Source organism: Erpetoichthys calabaricus, chromosome 8, assembly GCF_900747795.2.
Source record: "Erpetoichthys calabaricus chromosome 8, fErpCal1.3, whole genome shotgun sequence".
NCBI lineage: Eukaryota > Metazoa > Chordata > Cladistia > Polypteriformes > Polypteridae > Erpetoichthys > Erpetoichthys calabaricus.
Window position 1 is genome coordinate 68,537,016 of NC_041401.2, and position 16,809 is coordinate 68,553,824.

The 16,809-nt window shown below is 35.4% G+C and overlaps 1 protein-coding gene across 2 annotated transcripts in view; it reads right to left on the minus strand.

The window, feature by feature from the left end:
- The window catches only part of LOC114655599 (unconventional myosin-Ic), a 177,704-nt gene that overhangs the window by 147,746 nt on the left and 13,149 nt on the right, over positions 1–16,809 (minus strand). The window contains exon 1 of one of the 2 annotated variants that reach the window (XM_028806710.2): positions 9,304–9,643. The exons of the other annotated variant lie outside the window; for it this stretch is intronic. The gene's annotated coding sequence lies outside the window, so the exon portion shown is untranslated. Of the gene's footprint in view, positions 1–9,303; positions 9,644–16,809 lie in introns of those variants that run through there. 2 annotated transcript variants of the gene reach the window in all.

Below are 16,809 nucleotides of genomic sequence, written 5' to 3' on the forward strand. Positions count from 1 at the left end.
ATTACAAATAGAGATGGGACAGAACTGGTGATATAACTTCAGGGAGCATTGGTCCAAACATGTTTTGTCCCCTGGTGGCTTAGGTACGTGCTGCTGCAAAGTTTTATTCACTTCTGTAATAAACAGAAGCAAATCCCATGGGGTGAGCCAGGCTATAATGCCATACATAAAGTTCATAAAGTTTCAGAAGATGAAAAGAGGTGACAATACGGTTTTCATGCAGGCAGAAAACTTGGTGGCAGTGGCATGGCACGATGGCAAATGGGTGACTTGTCTCTCTACAGTACACACTAACAATATATGTTAGAAAATGCAGCAACAGACAATTGAAAAATAGGCATCAAAACAACACATATTGTAAGGAGTGCAATGTGGCAATGACTGAAATTGGCTGCTTTGAGCGAGATCAGACTTTGCTGTGTAAAATGTATGCGATATGTATGTGAAATCATAGAGAATTCAGGCTCATACAACATGCAAGACAGTAACATTTGTCAAAAGTAAATATTTTTTGTTGATTTGATATGTTAAACAATTGCTTTGTGTTCTTTTTTAAAAAATGTTAGTTTTTGGAAAAATATTCAGCCCTGGGAGAAAAGAAACAAAAAAAAAAATTAGCCCTAAAAGAGTTAAGCTGCGAAAACAGAAAAAACCCATCTGAGAAATTGCTACAATATTACAACTGGCAAAATCTACAGTTTGGTACATCCTGAGAAAGAAAGCAAGCACTGGTGAACTCAGCAACGCAAAAAGACCTGGACGTCCACGGAACACAACAGTGGAGGATGATCGCAGAATCATTTCCATAGTGAAGAGAAACCCCTTCACAGCAGCCAACCAAGTGAACAACACTCTCCAGGGGGTAGGCGTATCGATATCCAAGTCAACCATAAAGAGAAGACTGCATGAAAGTAAATACAGAGGGTGCACTGCAAGGTGCAAGCCACTCATAAGCCTCAAGAATTGAAAGGCTATATTGGACTTTGCTAAAGAACATCTAAAAAAGCCAGCACAGTTCTGGAAAAACTTTCTTTGGACAGATGAAACCAAGATCAACCTCTACCAGAATGATGGCAAGAAAAAAGTATGGAGAAGGCGTGGAACAGCTCATCATCCAAAGCATACCACATCATCTGTAAAACACGGTGGAGGCAGTGTGATGGCTTGGGTGTGCATGGCTGCCAGTGGCACTGGGACACTAGTGTTTATTGATGATGTGACACAGGACAGAAGCAGCCGAATGAATTCTGAGGTGTTCAGAGACATACTGTCTGCTCAAATCCAGCAAAATGCAGTCAAATTGATTGGGCGGCGTCTCATGATACAGATGGACAATGACCCAAAACATACAGCCAAAGCAACCCAGGAGTTTATTAAAGCAAAGAAGTGAAAAATTCTTGAATGGCCAAGTCAGTCACCTGATCTTAACCCAATTGAGCATGCATTTCACTTGTTGAAGACTAAACTTTGGACAGAAAGGCCCACAAACAAAAAGCAACTGAAAGCCGCTGCAGTAAAGGCCTGGCAGAGCATTAAAAAGGAGGAAACCCAGCATCTGGTGATGTCCATGAGTTCAAGACTTCAGGCTGTCATTGCCAGCAAAGGGTTTTCAATGAAATATTAGAAATGAACATTTTATTTCCAGTCATTTAATTTGTCCAATTACTTTTGAGCCCCTGAAATGAAGGGATTGTGTTAAATAAATGCTTTAGTTGCCTCACTTTTTTATGCAATCGTTTTGTTCACCCCACTGAATTAAAGCTGAAAGTCTGCACTTCAACTGCATCTGAGTTGTTTCATTTAAAATTCATTGAGGTAATGTACAGAACCAAAATTAGAAAAAAAGTTGTCTCTGTCCAAATATTTATGGACCTAACTGTATATGTTCCAACTGTTCAAAAAAAAAAAAAAATGCAGTGCTGGAACTGGCTTATCTATTTTTGACCAATACAAAGCTTACAATAGCAGTAGTTACCTTTATTACTTGACTTTAGTAGAGTATTGACACTCACATAAAAATGATTAATCTGTTAATCTAAACTGCTTTCAGTGCTTACTACTCTATACATGAAATTTTCCCTTCGTAAAAAATAAATAAATACATAAAATTGCAGGCTTCTAAGCATTTCACATTAGCCAAAGGTTTGGGCATGCTCTAAACGAGCACTTTATTATGCACACCCAACAATGACTTGCCTTCATAACAACCTTAATGTGTTATGCCACCCTGAAAGAAAGACAGAAAGAACACAAACTGTGATATACAAATGTTTACCCATGTTGACTACAATGTGTGTCCCACAGTTCAAGTTACCAAATAAAAATAGATTGTTCCATCCCATCCCACAAATGCTAGACTAGATTGTGATCAGGTGAATTCACTATTGTGTTTGTGAAACTATTCCAAGATTTTCCCTGGCTTTGTGGCATGGGCTATTGCCAAGAAAGTCCTTTTACAGAGGTACACTACCACCATGACAAGTAACAATATTCATGTTGCTTATGGCATTGATATCCAAACATTTCTCTACTTGCATCCTGGAACACAAGGTACCATAAGAAAACAAAATAACTCACCACACCATTACATTCAGACCAATACCAAATGCCTACAATCACATCATCTGGCAGGATGAATCCATGGCGTTTCTTTTAGTATGCATCGGAATGCAATCTTGCATTCTCCAGTGTTTATGTAAGCTATCTGACTGTAACTTCACCTTGTTTATGCAGACACAAGTGGAGCTCATTTGGGTTACCAGCTGTCATTTATCATTATTTCAGGGATAAGGTACAAACTGTTGCTCACTTCGATATGTCTCTTCCAATATCACTTTTGAATTCTGCTGTTAGTTGACTGACTGTAGCCTCTGTATTACTTTGCACTAGTTGTGTTAGGCCCGGTATTTATCTGACCACAGGACAGCAATTTCCGGGGTATTTTTAGGTATTGTCCAATAATCATGAGTGAAAGCCCCACATGTGGTGTCCACTTCCATACCATATTTAAAGCCAGTTATATCTTTAATCTTGCTCACTGCATGCACCTATGTTTGTTCAGGCATGCCCAAATTCTGTAAATAGTGCTGCCTCCATACATGACACAATTACTGATTAAACTGGTAGGTGTACTCAATAAAGTCCATAAAATTTTAATTTGTAGACAGATTTTATCTTACTATATTCTGTAGGGAAATATTGTAATGACAGCACTACAACACTGTTCTATTTCTTTTTTTTTCTTTTCAGTGGATTTCAACAAAATGCATCATAAATTATAAAAGATACAAAATTGCGCTGAATTACACTGTTTCGTTGTTATATGATACAAGGACACTGAGAACTTGCAAACTTCTAAAAGTGCACATGCTGTTTTTTGAACCTTAGAATCTACAGTTGTGAGACAGCACGGAAAACCATTGTGTCACTAAAATGCTTTACAGCAGTGTTGAACAATTAATGCAGTGTTCTACTTCATCGTATTGTCCCACTTAAAGAGCTACAGCAATTGTGTCCTGGAAAATAAAAATGACAAATATTACAATTTTTAAAGACTCTGTGACTTTGTCTCATCAACTGAATACAATACTGAAGACTATCATGAATCAGAGCTGTTCCCCTAATTAAAACACTGTTCAATATTGGTGTTAAACCACTATTAGATTAACATACATCCTCAATCTGTGGTTGTGTTTTATATGAAAAGTGTTGTGCAAAAGCTGACAGATTTTAACCAATGCAGTTGCTGCAAAGTCTCACTATTAAAAAAATGAGAAGTACCTACTTAAGTGATAAATTATTTAAAAGTAAGTTTGTTTTATTCTTAATTCAATGAATCCCTATTTTCTAAACTGTTTGCTCTGTGAACTCTAATAAATGCATTACACAGAAAAAGGAGCAAAAACTGCAGAAAATATTGGCAAATGCATAGGCTCCTCAGGTAGATGACAGATTTCTTAGTTTTCCTAGTTTTTTCCAGAAAATCTGCTTGTTATGTCTAATACACAATGTCGATTTATACCAGAATTTTAAACTTGTAATTAAGGTGTGTGTTTACTTTTTTTTTTTTATTAGTATTATTGCCTTTTCATTGTTCAGAAATCTAAATGCACTTCACAGTGTTGTCCTTCCATGTACAGTATTGTCACTGCATGTTTCACCATCAGTGGGACTGTGAAGAAATACATCCAATATGCTGTAAGGTAAAATCATAGCAAATCTGTTTGAATTAGTAGTAACACTAATAGTCATTATTAAATACAATGTACAGTCAAGTGCATCCCAATTGTTAGGCAAAGGCATATTGCGTTTAGTGTATACACACTGTAACAAATATTTTTAGACGTCAACCTTATAAATTATTATTTGATAAAAGACCATTTCCACAGTCTAGTCAGTCATGAGCCAGTTATATATTAACTTACTAGGTATCTGGTATTTATATTCAGCACACTTTACCCGATCCTGCAACTGGATAACGTGTGGACTCTCACAATCCTGACAGAAGTGAAGCTAAGAAGTACCAAGCTAGGTGCCGTTCTAGTACATACACACACTGCAAAAGGACACCAAATAATAAAGTCTCTTTTGAATACAGCATTACAAACATTTTTGATTCAGCATTTAAAGTGATATTTATATTACAGGCTACTAATCTCACCAAACTGTACAAAGTCAACCTTAATAATACTTAAATCTTTTAGGCAATACTTAATATTGGTGCTTTAAGGTGGACCAATTTCTCACCTTTTTTGTTAATTGAATTTACAATGAAATTAGAATTACCTACTTCAGCAAATAAAAAATAGTGTGAGTCTTATAATGCAATTCAGAAATATGCTTATTGCAGTTACAGATTTTGATTGCTCAATTTCTACTTATTTACTCATTTAAATGTATTTTATTTATTTAATCTCAGGCAGCCAATATCAAATAAAGACAAAGTAAAAAGATAGCCAAGAGCAAGTAAGCAAGCCTAGCAACGTAGAAAAGTAACCATTTTGAATGAAAATTAAAAAGTACAAAAAAAAAGGTTTTGACAAATGAGAAATACAGTACTTATTCACTTCAGTCAACCAAAACTTTTTCCTAATTTCTGTTAGAACAGTGGTTCTTAAACTCAGACCCGGGAACTCCCTGTGACTGTAAGTTTTTGTTACAACCACTCTCAAAACCAGTGAGTCATTTTACCCCTAACTGATCTCATTTACTTAGCTGAACTTTTTTTCTCCTTTTATTTTGCATTCAGAAAAACACAACAGTGTGCTTTATACATTTATAAGACATTTAAAAACTTGTATTCTACTACAACTTTAAAATCTTAACTCAGTTTTGTTGTTTTCTCATTAATTTGACTTTTTCAGTGTAGATTGCTCCCTTAATTAAAACTAGCAGAGCAGACACTAGGGCAAGCAACACTGAATGCTAAAAGGCACAACTATTTCACCATCAGGCTCACTAACATGTTCATAAGTAAATGACCAGAATCATCTGAAAAAGAAGAATGAAAATCATGATAAACCTTAAAAACCCAGGTTAAAAAAATACTAAATTATCTTCACATAATAAAACGAAAACACTTGATACTAATAAAATGTACTAAATTGGTTATAATTTCTAGTGTTGAAACACAGAAACTGAGAAATCGCAGCTTACTTAATTAGGCAGGGAATCAAATTAAATGGGGAAGTAGATTGAAACAAAAACCTGCAGCCACATGGTATCCCCAGGACTGAGTTTAAGAACGACTGCTTTAGAAGATAAAATATACTTTCCACTTCATTCTGGAGGGACAATCTGGACTACCTGCATTTGCTAATTAAACATAAGCTCCTGCCTTTGCATAGACTCCTATCTTAGTTAACAAATCAGCTTCCTTGTTTCTATATACATTGTATCAGGCTGCAAATACTGCACATTGCTATTTCTAATCAAGAATTTTTATGCACTATAATATATACATTAATAAATGTATTTCCTTAATTTGTTCATTAAGGGCTTGTTCACTCATTCCTTTCACATTTAAAACATTTTTGTAGCAATAGCTCGTACATAAGTATACAACCTGCAACTGACACTAACTTAGCTACTCTCAATCGACATACTGTACTTGTATTGTTACTTGTTAGCTTCAAAATAATCTACCGTATTTACAAATTCAGGGAGTAAAATCTTAAAACGTAGACAAAGAGAAATGACTACATCTTACTGGATACCCACCAAGCCATTTTCTGAAACTATTTTTTTTCCATTAAGGGTCATTAAGAACTATGGCTTTTCCTGATGGCATTAAGTGCAAAGATATAGTGGACCCTACAAAAAAAATGCCTATCAATCCTGACTCACACTGGGTAATTTCAGACTCAAACAGCTAACTTGTATGCAGGTCTAGAAAATGCAAGTAGAAACAGGTGAACTACATGAGCACTGGAAGAACAAAATAGTCTCCATACAGGTAGTAACTGCATTAGGAGTAAAATACAGGTCACTAGAACATGTGAGGCAGAAGTTGGAAGGGTTAAGCAAGGCAGACACTGCTTGGGGGTGTAGGGTAACAAGAATATGTGGCAAAATGTACGGTCTTTTTTGTGATTTTACTTTATGTACTTTAAGAAATGATTGCCATGTTAGTTTCAGTAATTATGTGGTTACACAATTAAAGGTTTGGATTTCTCATCATTCGATGCTTTAAAAACAGCATTCTTTTTCATAATACTATGTAAGTAGCTTCTGTTTCCACTACATACAGGTACTTGTTAAACTGAACTGTGATCACCAGAAAGGGATTTCATATTACTCAGCACAAAATATACTGATTGAAGTGTTTTCAGGCTTGTGAATCTGACAAAGACTGCGAGGTAAACAGATCACCTTAACAATATTCTGTTTTGTTTAATGTACTTTAACGTGATCTGTGGATAAGGTAAAGAGCATGGGAATCAAACATTCATTTAAAGTGTACTTCTTTAGTAGCACATAAATTACCTGTTCATCACTTTCCCTTTAAAAAATAAAATCACAAAAATAATGCATATCTAAGCAGCTGCTCATCTTCTGAAGTCAATGCACTTCATTTTTTACTGTTGAATGTCTGGCTCAGTCAAGTTGACAATACAAGGCTTTGCAAAATAAATGCAGTATTTCATCCATTCCCATGACATATCAAATATTCGTAGCAAAGTTTGGGAAAATGTTTCTCCAGAATCTGAATAATTAAATAACAATAGCAAACTGGGGTGTTTGACCAATGATTTTAAAAATATCTAAAGAATACTAAAATATTCAATCAAACGTATCATTGTATGAACTGGTAGCAACATTATTTACTCATCTGCATTAATGTTAAATTACACATTTGACTATGCTTTCAGGCAGTCTCAATACACCATTGCCCTTCCATTTAAATGATTTATTATTACTTTATTTTTTTTTTTTTTTTTTAAAAAGTCTACATTTAACACTGGTGGAAAACAAAGTTTATACAGTATTTTACTGAAATTTTGAATGGAAGGGTTAGGTTTGAGAAATCCTGTAGAAAATGTATGTCATAAATTCAAACACACAGAATTAAACTATATAAAAATGATGCTCCCGATTGCTGAAAACAGCATATATTTGACCTACCCGAGGACATTTAAAGATTTTTTTTTTGCTGGAACCTTTGAGCTTATTAAGATTGGTTGGGGTATCATAGATCATCGTAGATCTGTAGTTCCTAATACAGTATTAATCCATGGTTTTGTGGGGACTTTGTCTGCAAGTTCATTGTGCATATTTTCATAATCTGCAAAGAAGCCCTGCCACTAACTCGATTGTCTTTTTACTCTGTAGTTATCAAACCAGAAGAACACTACAAGGCACAATTTAATTTTACAGCAATTTTCAACAGATGGGTATTTGTGCATTGTAATACACACATTTTCATACATTTTTCTGAGAAATCAACTTTATATTCAAATTCTGAAAGTTAAACAGGAAAAAGTGCAAATGGCAATGAATGGTTCAGTAGCAAATTCAGTCTTGTTTGCAAATATGAACTACTAGTATGAAAAACTACTTACCAAATTAATGACTCTGTAATAAATCACAATAATATTCTAACATGAAAGATGAGGAAAGTTAGTTGATTCTTATAGTTAACCAAAATATTGCTTTCTACTGTGTTTGTTTTGTCAAAACTCATTTTGATGAGTGGCTTGAAACAGGTCAGTCAGAATTTACACTAATCTAAAACTAATTATACTTCAAATATTAATGTATCTCCTTTATAAAGAACTTTCAAATATACAAAGTACTATAAAAGCACAGATCAACTTTTAAAAAATAATTGAAGCAGGAAGTTTAAAGTTGCTTGCTCAGGGTTAAACAGGGTGGGCTAAATACTGCTTGAAACAATTAATACTAAGTGAATTGTGGAAAGACAAATAACACTTTGGGATATCTACATTGAAGCACTAAACTTTGGCAACGGGTGTCCAGATAAAATACTTTGATTTCAAATTATTTAAGTGGCCAAAAACCTGCAGTCTCAGAGCCGTGCTTTGGGCCTGCGTGTACCGATGGCAAAGGTGTTTTTATCATTACTTTGCTTAATTTAACTCTGAGGGCTTCATTTCTATAGGGGAGGGCGTGTCAAAATTCCAACAAAGTTTTAAAAAATGCTGTAATATCCCTCGATGCGCGCTCCCGTGTCTTCAGGTCATGGGGCGCGTCTGATGTCTTCCCACAAACAAATGAAGTCCAGCACGGGGAAACTGCAGGTAGATCACAGAGAGCTGCGTTGTGATTGATTACGTGCGCATTGCGTTGGGGCTCTTGCCCATTATAAAGAACGTGTTGTAAGTCAAACTGGATATACATAAGTAAGTCACTTTTCCCTGTGTAACTGTAAACTGAATAAATGGAAACTGTACCCTTTAAATGTTCTGCTGTTCCTGTGTTAAACTGAAATTGCTTCTAATAAAACGTTAATTTCCATGACATATAGGTATCGCTGGTATATGTCACTTGCACACTGCATATAGTGTCACAAGCTCTGCCCTTGTATTAATGTACATATATTTTGCTCTTTTTGAAGACATTGTGATTAAGTTATATACAAATTTTACGTCACGCTGCGTGAATGAAGAAAATTCTGCATGGCTTACATTCTGCCTGAATGTTTACGAGGCTCAGCAACAAGGGCAAAAGTCCAAGCGACAGAACTTAAATTCCCATGATGTGCTCAATGCAGCGTCTCCTCGAGGCCCGCTCTCGGACGCCGTCAATGAGATTTTCGAGAAGCGGCGAGCACACGTCACTTACCTTCTGTCAGAATCAGAATAAGGTGGCTGGCGGGTTTCCAGGGGAGGTTCGCGTGTTCGTGGCTATGGCACGCTAGTCTGCGGCGCCCGTAAAGTCACACCGATAGGCAGTCCAAACTGAATCTCGTATTTGGAGTCTTTTTTCCTTTACTGCGCCTTATGTATGGTTTTGGTATCACGTCCTTTGTAGCCTGGGGTAAGGCAGATGGGAGCGGCTTTAATGAAGTCAAAAGTAGTGCTAATATTCACGCCGGGTAGGATGCGTTGGCAATATTCTCCTCCGGCACCACTTGTAACTTCGATTTCCACATTGGGTGTTTTTTTCCCCTCAGGCACTATGCACGCCCACCCCCACCTCCTTCAAACAGAATGACCTTACTATCAGGAAGTTCCACCGACCAATCACAACCGGCATTCGTGACGCCATCATATAACGTCACGACTTCGCGCAAAAACCGGAGTGATTAAGTTTGGACTACAATTATTATAAGACCAGTCTGACTTCAGGTTTGGTTTATTTTTATGACAGCAGTTTGCGTGTAAATTTTGTTCATCTTTGAAATATTACTGTAACAGTAACTAATCTGAAACAATTGAATTTTTTCTATTTTTTAAGAAACTCACAGTACAAGATGTGCATTTTCTGGCACTCCCTAGCAGTTTTAGAAAAGGCGTGGAGCTGCAAATGCGCCAATCAACATAAAGTAAGACTTAAAGACTACAAAACTCCTTTCAACGCTCGAGCACACCTGAGAGCGGCAATTTTTGGAACCTCAAGAAAACACACCATTAACCCATTGGTTACTTCAGGATAGGGCCGGAGCCTAAACTGCCGTTGATCGTGTGCATGACAAAGCACAACCCACAAGCAGGCACACATTTAACTGTTATTTTTAAATGGTGATTAACTGGGACCGACTCTCCTGAACAGTTTCTCTAAAAATAAACAAACTCTCAAAGATCAATTGAACTGATTTGCTTGGCTACTTTCTTGTCATAATTATTCTACTAGAATCTGATAGTCTGGAAGGTTTAGCGATCTTAAAAAATTAATAAAGACAAGCGTACTGAATGTGACAGCGGAAGGCGGTTAGTGTTCTAAAAGTGGAACTACTCCCTCTTCTGCTAACAGGAGAGGGACGGTGGAATTCATGAGGCTTTATTTTTGGAACGGAATGGAATTTTTTGACTAGCATTCCGTCCCGACTGAATTGTACCACAAAATCAAAGCCATTCCCTTTAAAGGCACAGCTGTTCTCAGACCTGGTCCTAGTGCACTCCTTTAGGCATTGGATTTATATTTTAAAAAATATCATTGGTAGTGTGCATTTTTAAACATTGATTCCCAGTGCCTTTCTTAGGCAATCCCTGCATCTGCATTGTTATGTTCAAACTGTATTTGTTATTTTGATATTATTATTTATATTTTTATTTCATATTTACTCGTTTTATCCTACTGTTTACATATGCTTACACATTCTGTCATTTTTCCAAGAAATTTAGCAAGTATTTTTTATAACTACAAGGATTAATCAGTTTTCAAGTTGTTAATTAAGATTTTCCAGATGTATTTATTTTGAAATAGTGTGATGTGCTGGTGGAATGATTAGTGTGGCTACCTCCCATCTTAAGGGACGAGTTCAATTCCTGACCCTGTAGCTGTTCATGTAGAGTTTGCACGGTTTTCCCCTGCATATTCAAAATTCCACCCACATCCCACAAATGTGCATACAATGGTAAATAGCGGTTCAAAGTTGGCTGAGCAGGACTCTGAGTATGTGAATGCATGATTGTGCTCAGAGATGAATTCCTGACTCCTACCCTGTGCCTGATGTTGCAATGACAAGCTATGGCTCACCTTAACTCTGGATTAAAATGAGTAACTTTGAAAAATGAATTGACAAATGCATTGTGAAATAGGCTGGCATGTTAACATAATGCCTAGTGGTTTCCCCTTGCACCTTCAGGAACCTGGGTTCCAACTTTCAAGTTGCAGGGGAAAACCTGGTTTGCATGTTCTTTCTATTTTTTATGGCTTTTATCTGAATACTTTAGGTTTTACCTGCATTCATGATATGTTCAGGATACTAAACTGTTTCATGAAGGTGTTGTAGTGTTTGTGTAGTGGTGCTTTTGACTGACTGAAAACTCCAACCAGGACTGGTTACTACCTTGTATCTAAGGACCAAGTAGACTCTGAAAACAGATGGATGGGTGGATGGTTGGATATAAAAGTATGGGTTTCCAGAATCAATCTAGGGAAACCTTTGTGGTAAACTAAAAACTGGGAAATTCAAGCTTTATTTTAAATATTTTTTTTCAAAATAAAGTCATCAATATACTTATAGTCAATTTAATTCAGTTGTAGTTCTTCCTATACAGTGCTATTCTAAAATGGGTTTCCCCAGACATATGTGCAAAGAAAGCTTAAAATCTGTGGTAAGATGTATTCTAATCATAACTGAGGAAAATGTTTCATCATTGTAGGTTTTTAAGAGATCTTCCAATTACCTGGAAATAGATTTAAGTAAATCAGTGCTCCCTAGAATGTTTTAAAGCCAGATGTTATTCTAGCAGATGGGTTTGAGACAGAACTTCACCCTGAATGAAAATAGATAAAATCACCAACAGTTTCAAATGCACAGACACCGGACAAATAATGCATAGGTACTGTGCAACTTGGCAAGAATAAGTAACATTTTGTTTTATTCCAGATAAGCATTACATCATTCAATCTATTGTACTGAACTGGCTTATTCCAATTTTAGAGTTTAGTGGACCTGATGTTTGTCCTGACAGCACAAGGCACAATGCCAAGATCGAACATGAATAGAGTGCCTGCTCATCATGGACCAGTATTGCAGTGGATAGCTATATTGTGGGAAAAAGACGGTAAGAAGTAAAGTTTAATCTACTTTATAAGCCATATATTTTCTAATAAGGGGAAATCTTTTGGTTTTAACATCTAATTACAGAATCAATAAGCCTGAATCATGTTAGTCTTTGACAAAGAATAAAATAACCTATTTTTTTTAATTTTTGGAATAATAAAAGACGTTAATTTTAGTTTCAAAATGTTTTGACAATGGAAGAACAAAATCATATTATATATGAAGTAAATACAAAACAAACTCCTTTTAACTAGTTATGCAGTGTTTATGCACAATGTTCATCCTAGTCTGCTGGGAAAAACAAGCATAATCCAATAGATTAATTTTGTATTGTATAAATAATAACCAGTAAAAGCAATAAAAAACAAAAAAAATTAAGGTCCCTCAAAATGTTTATAAAAATTTATTAAATAAAATAATTGTCACTATTATTTTAAAATGCAAATAATAATTAGTTTCCTATAAAGGAACTTAACCTTATGCTTACTACTGAATTGTTTTTATTAAGTTTTTTTTTTAGAAAAGTTTCATATTTTTCTTTGGTCCTTGATGTTAGGAATATATTTTCTGCTTCGAAAACAATGAGTTTGTAGTTTTCCATTGCTTATTTTTTCATCCTTACATTATTATCCAGTCTTCCTGGAAACATTTAGTTGAAGCAAATAAGAAAAACATCCTTCTGGTCAGTTCCAGGACCTCTTTGCAGAGAAGGGGTCAAAAACAGGAGATCAGCACCAATAAATTATGCTTTGACACTTGAGTTAAACACCCGCTGTCTAGTCTTATACACACCCATAAGGACAAGACCATCTCCAGGGTTAAAGAGAGACACAACTTCATACAGTATGTTTCACTTAAGCTGGTTTGATTGATACCACAGTTTGACAACACTTGTTTGCTTTATTATTAGATTGCTATATAAATGATTTATTAATCATTGGTGTTGGCACGGTCAAGCACAAAGAATCAACACTGCAGTCATTTTTACACTTAGCCACAGTCCTTCATACAAGGCCAGTTTAAAGTCAGAAATTTATCAAACCTGCTTATCCAGTTCAAGGTCGTGGCGTGTCCAGAGACTATCCGATCACTATCAAGTACAGGATAGGAACCACCCCTGAACTGGAAACTTATTCATTGTAGAACATATTTACACATATGGGGTCAGTTTAAAGTCACTCATTAACCTATCACATACATCTTTAGGATGTGATAAGAAGACTAGCGCACCAAGAAAAAAAGATCACAGTGACATGGGAAAATGTGCAAACACCACATGAATTATGCCCAGCCAAGGAGTCTAACCCAGCATTCCAGAGCTGAGTGGCAACCATACCACTCCAGTAGAAAAGGATTCCCTGTAACAAGACCATCATCTTTATGAGAAATGCATGTATTTAGGCTAACACATGTGAACCCTTTTACATGTACATAAACATTTACTTGTTGATCTTAAAATTATATATCAGTCATGTCCTACTTGAAACAGTATCAGCTGTAGTGAAGATGAGCCAGCAGCTCATTTGAATTTGTCATGAGTATTGGGCAGTGTAGTTCTTCTATATGTATCCTTTAGGAAGCCATAGCTGTTATCCACAGTGGTAAAACATTATGGTCGTAAACATTTAGTACCTAATGGCTCAAGGAAGTCTACTTTATATTGCAGCTGCTGGCACCTTTTATTATGTTCTGTATTTCTTTGATCTTTTTTAATCTAGTGTCATCTGTGATAAACACAGTGATTCTGTTTATCAGAGTATTTGCTTAGTATATAGAAGAATTCATACATTTGCCTAAGTCTGTCACATACATTATGATTTAAACATTGAGTCACTTTTAAGATTCTTCCATTTGCTTAGACCGAAATGACTAATCATTTCTCATAACCAGTATCAGTCTTTTGAAATATTAGATGGCTCTCTTTTTGTTTTTGACATACTGTAGTACCTTCTAAGGACACCATGACTAACATTGTGCACATTATTAACAGGCCTTGTTTGACAGATAGCACAACTTCCTATTTTCCCTTTTAATGTTTTGGGACGACTTAACTTCAGACATACCCACTTCTATCCCCTTGACCACACACATACAGTATGTGGTGTCCTTCTCACCCTCTACTGTTTTGTGTCTTTGCCTGAAAACCGCAATTATCTGGCAGTCACTTGATGAAGCTTTGTTTAAAATGCTGATTTGACACGATAATTTCTGATTTCAGTCTGTAGTTGATAGATAGATAGATAGATAGATAGATAGATAGATAGATAGATAGATAGATAGATAGATAGATAGATAGATAGATAGATAGATAGATAGATACTTTATTAATCCCAATGGGAAATTCACAAAAATATATGTTCTGGCATTGTCCGATGTGGAAAAGACTAGAAGCATCTGTAGGTGGTTATACCTTAGAAAGCAATCAAAAGCTATTGGGAGAAGACGTAGTCCAGCTAGGTTAATCTAAAGAGAGTTTCATGCTTATAGCAATGTGATTCGGAGTATCTATAAACAAGGTACTAAAAATAAGGAATGCGGATCACTTCTTGCAGACAATAAAGAAAGACCTCTGTTTAAGTGTGGTCAATGGCATTATAGCAGGACTGAAAAGAACATCTCTACCCTGCTAACTAGGAAACAGGCAACTGCAAAGCAAGGGAAGGACTGAAAGAAGGCACCCTAGAGATGCTTTCATGTAAAAAATAATTTCATGCACTGTAAATGAAATTGTGAACATCCAAACCTCAATGGCTAAAATAAACTAAAACCTAAAAACACAAAGAGGTAACTATGCTGGCTTGAAGAATTCAAATGTAATACTTGACTAATGCAAATTTCTATTGTCCCTCTTTTGCTAACTTCATTTATTATGTAATAAAAGGCTTCCCTGAATAGGACTGATGCTAGGAAAGTTAATCACCAAAATCCAAGCGACAAAAAATAAGATCTATTTCAGCTCAGATGCACCACAATAATCAGGCCTCCATTTAAGGTCTGAATAGAGCCAAAACCACATTATTGCAAAGTCCTAACACATTTTGGAGAATAAAATAGTTACATACATTTAGATAGTCATGACCAAGGACATAACCATGAGCAAACATTAATGCAAGCTGCAAGCCCATCAACATGAAGCTGACTTTGTTGAATTTGAATTGCAACCATTGACTTCAAGGAGAAAATATTTAAACATCTACAAAAAAAGTGCATTGATGCCTCTCTGCTGAAAACAGTTTGGTAACACAACCAGCAAAAAATGTCTTTTGTCTCTTCAGAACAAGCTGTTTAAAATACTTGAATGAAAATAAAAGTGTATAATATCACAGTTATTAATAAGCATAGTTTGTAAACAGCATTGAGCATGATAGTTGCTTTGTAATGTGCCAGCATTTGTATAAGGTTAAGGTTAGTGTTAGTACATAGGGACTGGCAACTTTTAAAAATTCATGATAGAATGAGCTGCTGTGGAGGATGTGTAATGAAAAGGAATCTTAAACAATTTTATAATGCATTTTTAATACCAAACATTTTTCACTCCTCTGTCACTGCTCAATGAAAGTGCTAAGTGTATACATGTATATTAAATATAATTGATATGACTTGTCCAGAGTACAATCTTTAGGTTTCACTACTTATTTTATGCTACTCCATTTATAGAGCACACTATCATGCAACACTTTACATCAAAACACAAAAAAAGATTTAAAACAGTAACAATTTATAGTTGAAAGCCACTTTCAAAGTCAAAGTGAACTTAATTGTCATTTCAACCATATACAAGTATACAGATAGATGAAATTGCGAAGCTCAGGGTCCACAGTGTAACAACATGAAGTGCAAATAAAAAATGAAAATTAAATTAAAAATAGAATTAAAATAAAAATTTAAAATTGAAATATTTTTTATTAAAATATTTCCCAAAATATCTGCTTTCATACCACATAGAATCAATAGGTACATATGTAAAATAGAGTCTATTAAAATGGTTGTGACTGAGATATCAGAAATAAAGGTAGGCATCAATGTGAGACATTTGAAAGTACATTTAAAAGATTTTGTAATGTGCAAGAAGTGATCTTGGCCTATTTAAAAATAAATTTGAGACATCTCAGATTGTATTTTAGATATCTCAAAATAGACATGCAATTATTTCAAGTTAAGTTGAAATGAATTTCTGATCTCATGAAAATCTGAACTTCTTTTTAAAAGCATCTGTGGCTTCTCTAAACTCTAACTTGGTTTGCCAAATATATACACAAACATGAATCTGACAAAAAAAATGTTAATATCTATTTTATATTAAGTAATGTGGGGGAAACTCAGTAATGTGAAAAGTTAGGTTACAGTACTTCAAACAGGGAATATTTGCTGCTTTTACCCATTTCCCCTCAAACACGTTTTTTCTTTGGGAAAAACACAATATTCTCCCTCGAGATCATATTTTATTCAGGCTAAATCATGGACGCATAAGCCACACTATGACACTTAGCTTGCTGCACCACATTAGCTCGATGGCAGCAGTCTTAACACCCATTCATGCAATGTTATTTTAGGCAATCTTAAGCTATTTATCTCGATTATTGTTTCAGTTTTTAATGACTGTGATGGTGCTCTGT